This window comes from Conger conger, chromosome 6, assembly GCF_963514075.1.
Source record: "Conger conger chromosome 6, fConCon1.1, whole genome shotgun sequence".
In the NCBI taxonomy this organism is placed as follows: domain Eukaryota; kingdom Metazoa; phylum Chordata; class Actinopteri; order Anguilliformes; family Congridae; genus Conger; species Conger conger.
The window spans coordinates 50,977,262-50,983,755 of record NC_083765.1 but is presented as its reverse complement, the minus strand read 5'-3'; positions in this window follow the sequence as shown (position 1 = coordinate 50,983,755).

Genomic DNA, 6,494 nt, shown 5'->3' with positions numbered 1-6,494 from the left:
CTCACAGATCTTTTGGAAACAAGAATAAAAAGGTGACAACCAAAGTGTAAACATCTTTACATTACAATAATTGTGTGTTTATTTAAATTGTGTACTCAATTAGACCCCAAACATAAAAGTGGTTATAAACTCTTAATGTAATAGGAGGGTTAAGTAGGAATAAACAAAAGATCAGGAGTGGACAGGACAGGGCATTTACTGGGAAAGTGGAATATTCTTGTGATTTTATTTCTTGTTTTCCACTGGTTTTCAAAGAACAGTACTGTGCAAAAGTCTTAGGCACATGTTAACATAAATAAATAAGAAGTGAAGTGAACATTCTTTCAAAAAGAATGAAATTAAAAGCTTGTTGAAAAAGAATGTCTAAAAATGTACTATAAAGAGCAGGAAGTTTTCTCAAAAATAGCTGAACGGATTAGGAAATAAACTTCAACGTTGCAAAACAAACTTGTATTTCTGGCGGCACGGATGGTGCAGTGGGTAGCACTGCCGCCCCACAGCAAGGAGGTCCTGGGTTTGAATCCCCATCGGCCGGGGCCTCTCTGTGTGGAGTTTGCATGTTCTCCCCGTGTTTTTGCATGGGTTTCCTCCGGGTACTCCGGTTTCCTCCTACAGTCCAAAGACATGCAGGTTAAGCTGATTGGAGTGTCTACATTGCCCATAGGTGTGAATGGTGTGTGTGCCCTGCGATGGAATGGCGACCTGTCCAGGGTGTATTCCTGCGTTTCGCCCAATGTAAAAAAAAGTGTTTATTGCAACTTCTTGTTATGTACGGTGCAGAGAACCCAGACGCAGACCACAGGATAATCCAAAATTGTAGTTTTAATGTTCAGTAGTCAAAAGCCAAGAGATCCAGTACACAGCCAAAAACGAAAAGCAAAAGAATGGTCGAAAAACAAGCACGAGGTCAAAATCCAGAAAATCACAGGGCGAAGGTACAGAAGGGCAAAAACAAACTCGTAGTCAAAAACACAAAGCGAAAACGTCGAAAAACCAGAAAATCAGAAGTGCAAACAAAACAAGAGGGCAAGGCAGGTACGGAAGTCAAGGCAAAGGGGTGTCTATCAAGAATCTCAATAATAAGGCTTACACAAAATCGGCACTTACTATGATCAACGTTCTGACAAAGAAGCACACTGAGAATGGGGTTTAAATACAAGAGGGAAGGTGACAATCTAGGTGGGGCAGAGAAAAAGGTGGGCTAAACAAATAGACAACATGTGGGGAAACATAATAGGGTAATAACATAATAACGGGAGGGAGACGAAAACGCGGACTGGATGCACGAAACACAACATGTAAAACATACGGCTCCGGATTAGGGAGTAGACATTTGCATTGTTTGAAGACGTAGTGATAGTTAGAGACAGGTGCGAACACTTCGCTGAAACTAAACAAGTAATCAGGGATAGCATAGGGAGGCGGAGTTACAGAACAGTGCAGAAATACTAAGAGAAAGCGTTAGTGAGTTAGTTACGTGAATATTTCTAAACTACCCAATAAAAGTGACTGTTAGATAGTTAGACATACAGTAAGTGTATTAATCGGATTAGTACTGTACAAAACCTAGATTAGTAGTAGTTAGTAAGAATCGTGCTTTACAACATTTAACAACCAAGAAAAAGCAGGAAGTAAGAATCACGAGTTTTAGAAAAAATGTTGAAAACCCGAAAACTACCGTAACCACCCGAATAGTGGGACACGCAGACATAACAGGGGAGGACAATAGAGAACTGTAATGGAAAACATAAACCAGGTAACTAAGAAAAATGAATAATAAACAAGAATAAACATGAAAACATACAGAACAAATACAGAAACATTACACTTCTGAATTGTATATTGTTGTACTTATATTGGACTGTTAGAACGTGCCTTTTATTCTGAGTCTGTAACTTACATTACATTTACATTTTAGTCATTTGGCAGACGCTTTTAATCCAAAGCGACTTACAAGTGCATAGGTTCTACCATAAGTCAGAGCATCACATCCAGAAACTAGCAAAATACACAGGAAATGCTGTTCTAAACATAGTTGTCATCAGAAATTTTATTTTATTTTTTATTTTTTTTTTGGGGGGGGGGGTTAGACAAGGATAGGGATATCAGAAAGGAGGGGCAGGGGAAATCAGGAGGGAGGACTAAGGTAGAGTTTGAAAAGGTGGGTTTTGAGTCTGCGTCGAAATAGGGGGAGGGATTCTGCTGATCTGACAGTGGTAGGCAGGTCATTCCACCACTGAGGAACCAGAACGGAAAACAGGCGTGAACGTGCAGCTCGACCGCCAGGTGCACGTAGAGAGGGAACCGTAAGGCGACCAGAGCTGGCAGACCGGAGTGGTCTAGCTGGGGAGTAGGGAGTGATCAGGGATTGTATGTAAGGTGGGGCAGTCCCCTTAGCAGCCTGAAATGCCAACACTAGGGCCTTGAAACGGATGCGTGCGGCAATGGGAAGCCAGTGGAGGCCAATGAGAAGCGGGGTGACATGAGCCGACCTGGGCTGATTGGTGATCAGGCGGGCTGCAGCATTCTGGACCAGCTGGAGGGGCTTGATGGCACACGCTGGGAGACCGGCTAGGAGGGAGTTGCAGTAATCCAGGCGGGAAATGACGAGCGCCTGGACTAGGAGCTGGGTGGCTTTCTCAGTCAGGAGATGACGGATACGGCGTATATTATACAGAAAGAACCTGCAGGTTCTGGCAGTGGAGGATACTTGTGGAGCCAGGGTGAGGCAGTTATCAAGAGTCACCCCAAGATTCTTTGCCGTACGGGAGGAGGAAACTACAAAGTCCTCAACAGTCAATGAGAGGTCGATTGACGGAGAGGTCTTAGCAGGGATGTAGAGAAGCTCAGTTTTGGCAAGGTTGAGCTTCAGGTGATGGGAAGTCATCCACGCAGAGATATCAGCCAAGCAGGCAGAGATCCGTGTGGTGATTTGGGTGTCGGGGGGGAAGGAAATGAAGAGTTGGGTGTCATCAGCGTAGGAATGATAAGAAAAGCCGTGGGAAGAGATAACAGAACCAAGAGACATGGTGTATAGCGAGAAGAGGAGAGGCCCAAGAACCGAGCCCTGCGGGACTCCAGTTCGTAGGGGTTGAGGGTCGGAGACTGCGCCCCTCCAAGTCACCTGGTAGGAGCGACCAGAGAGGTAGGAGGAAAACCAAGCGAATGCAGAACCTGTGACACCCATCCCAGACAGCGATGAGAGCAGAATCTCATGGTTGACTGTATCGAAGGCGGCTGACAGGTCGAGGAAGATGAGGACAGAGGAGAGGGATTTTGCTTTAGCAGAGTGGAGTGCCTCAGTGACCGCGAGCAGGGCGGTTTCAGTGGAGTGGCCACTCTTGAAGCCAGACTGGTTGGGGTCATGGAGATTGTTGTGGAGAAGATAAGTGGAGAGTTGGGAGCAGACCGCCCGTTCCAGGGTTTTCAAGGGAAGAAGAGAGACAGGCCGGTAGTTGTTCAGGGCAGAGGGGTCAAGAGTAGGTTTTTTGAGGAGGGGAGTGACTCTGGCCCTCTTCAGGGAAGAGGGCATGGTGCCGGAAGAGAGGGAGGTGTTGATTAGAGAGGAGAGAAAAGGGAGAATGTCCTCAGATATAGATTGTAGGAGGGGAGAGGGGATGGGGTCAAGAGGACAGGTGGTTGGGCGGTGGGAAGTAAAGAGTTTCAGTGTGTCGGCGTCAGAGAGGGGAGAAAAGGAGGTTAGGGAGTTGGGGAGGGTAGGAGGGTCAGCAGGGGTGGAGGGTTGGGAGAAGGAATTGCGAATAGCATCGACCTTCTTTTCAAAGAAGGAGACAAAGTCATCAGGTGTGAGTGATGAGGGGGGTGGGGGGGGAGGGGGGGGCCAGAAGAGAGGAGAAAGTTGAAAACAGTTTGCGGGGATTAGAGGCGGCCGCGTTAATTTTCGAGTGAAAGAAGGAAGATTTAGCTAGAGAGACAGAGGAATGGAAAGATGATAAGAGGGCATGGAAGGAAGCCATATCACTGGGGAGACAGGACCTTTTCCATTTTCTCTCCGCCGCCCGCAGTTCGGTTCGGACAGCTCGTAGAGCATCAGAAAGCCAAGGACTCCGCAGATGGTAGGGAGGAGAGGATTGTAGATGAGAGGGTGGAGGAAGACAGGTGGCGTAGGTTCTGTCGACAGGTGACAGTGGATGGTGGGAGAGATGGATGGGTGTTAGAGGAGAGTGGAAGAGAGAAAGAGATGAAGGAGTGGTCAGATATATGGAGTGGTGTTACAGAGAGGTTGGTTGTTGTGCAGCTCCTTGTGAAGATGAGGTCAAGAAGGTTGCCTGCTTTGTGGGTGGGAGGGGAAAGAGTGAGGGTAAGGTCAAAAGAAGAGATGTATAGTTCAGGGTTGTAAACTGTAAGTGTGGAATGGGGGAGTGCTGTTTTATTGCCCTGCATTGTAAATAAGAGGCTATTAAGAATTTGAACTGCTGTTCTCGCAAGTGGGTAGTCAACAATCTGGATAGTTTAACAATATGGCATTGCCGTTTTGTGGTTATATTATGTTGCGGTTTTTTGTATCATATAAATATGAATGCAACAATAATTTGATTCAACCACAAGGGGGCAGAGTGGATTGGGTTAAACCAGCGAACAATTAGGAATGTTGTTTATCTTTAGTTTATTGCGAGATTAGATGAATTGTGGTTTCGCATTTTTGACTCTTGTCTGCATTCTGTGGAAAAAAAAGAGACTGCAGAGAAATTGCAGCCCTTACAAAGGAATCGATATTTAAATCAGTTTATCCAGGTTGTGTATAAATACAAAAAAAAACATCTAACCATGATTCAGATATCTATGTTGTTCATTTCATTTCCACAGATCTGTTCCGAGAACTATGCAAATATGCAAATCAGCCACTGCCAGGCAGATCTCTTAAGGAGAGCACGAAATGAAACACGAAACCACTGCAGTTACAACTCACTGGTTCAGCAGTTGGATTCGGCACCCAGACAGGCATAATTCTCAGGTTATAGTCGCTTCTTCATGGCGCAGAAACAATATCTGCAAGATTCCCAGACAAACAGCCCGTCTACCTCCTCAGATAGAGACAAGAGACTGCTGCCTGAGTAGATTTCACTCTCTGGGGTACAAAGTCTTTCCGCCCATTATTTCAGCACACTCCAGCCAATGCACATATACATAAACCCGTATTCACACAAATTTTCACATTACAGGATTTGAATTTAATGGAGTCATATAAACTTGTTTCCCTCCCTGCGACTTAATCTAATTCCTGTCACAGAAATCCTCTTAATTCACTGAACATGATATTTTGGGATGTGGTAAAACCATACCCACCTCCTTGTTACGACATCCTGGGGCACAATAATTATAGTGTTTCATTTTTAAATTAGTCTAACAATTAAACTCTATGCTCATGACCAGTGCCTTTACGGCGACATTTCAGAGCCAGTCAGCTTGCTAAACACAATCCAATACTAACAGGCTGCTCTGCAAGGCTATTCAATCCAATTTTAAGCCTCCCTTTGTTGTCTAATATTCTGGAGGATTTTTACAGCTTTGCTTTTCTAAATTCTAAAATATGAGACTTTTAAAAGTCATGCTTTATACCCAAATAGAGCAGAGAAATGTGAAACACACAGCACTGCGGCTGATAATTACTGTCTCTCCTTGTGTTCTAACTTCGCCCTTTATACATGTGTCTTTTAAAGTAAGTCATTATTTGTTGAATAGTGTGTTGAAAAATAATTCACAGATGTGCAATGTAAGGAATATTTGTTCTCAATCATGGTGCCCTGCAATAGATAACAGATGAAGCGTTATCCAATGTGCAGAAACACTTATTTTGATCATAATAAATAACAAAGAGAGATTTCCCCAATGCAGTATAAGGGCAAAGCCTGTCTGTGAAATGTAGACAAGAAGACTATTGGTCATTTGGCACAAAAGATATTTATGAGAGCATTCAGTTTAGGCGACACAGCTGTAGGCGACAATAGAAATACTGTGTCGGTGCCCGCTGGTGTTCTGCGTCTCTTCTACAAAGATTATGTTACAGGGGTCTGAATTAATAATATGCAACTATATTTTATTGTGTATATTTTCCAACATGTATACATATGTATATAATATATTACACTCAGTGAGCACTTTATTAGGTATTTATTAGTCTTATTATTTAGACTTATTAAGTCTTCTGCTGCTGTAGCCTATCCACTTAGATGTTTGTTGCATTGTATGTTCAGATAGGCTCTTCTGCATACAACAGTTGTTATGTGTGGTTATTTGCGTTACTGTCACCTTCCTGTCAACTTTGAAAAGTCTGGCCTTTCTCCTCAGGCCTCTCTCATTAACAAGGCGTTTCTACCCACAGAACTTCTGCCCACTGTTTATTTTTTATTTATTTATTTATTTATTTGTGTACCATTGCAAACTGATGTGCATGAAAATCCCAGGAGATCAGCAGTTTCTGAGATATTCAAACTACCCTGTCTGGCACCAACAATCATTCCACAATCAAAGTC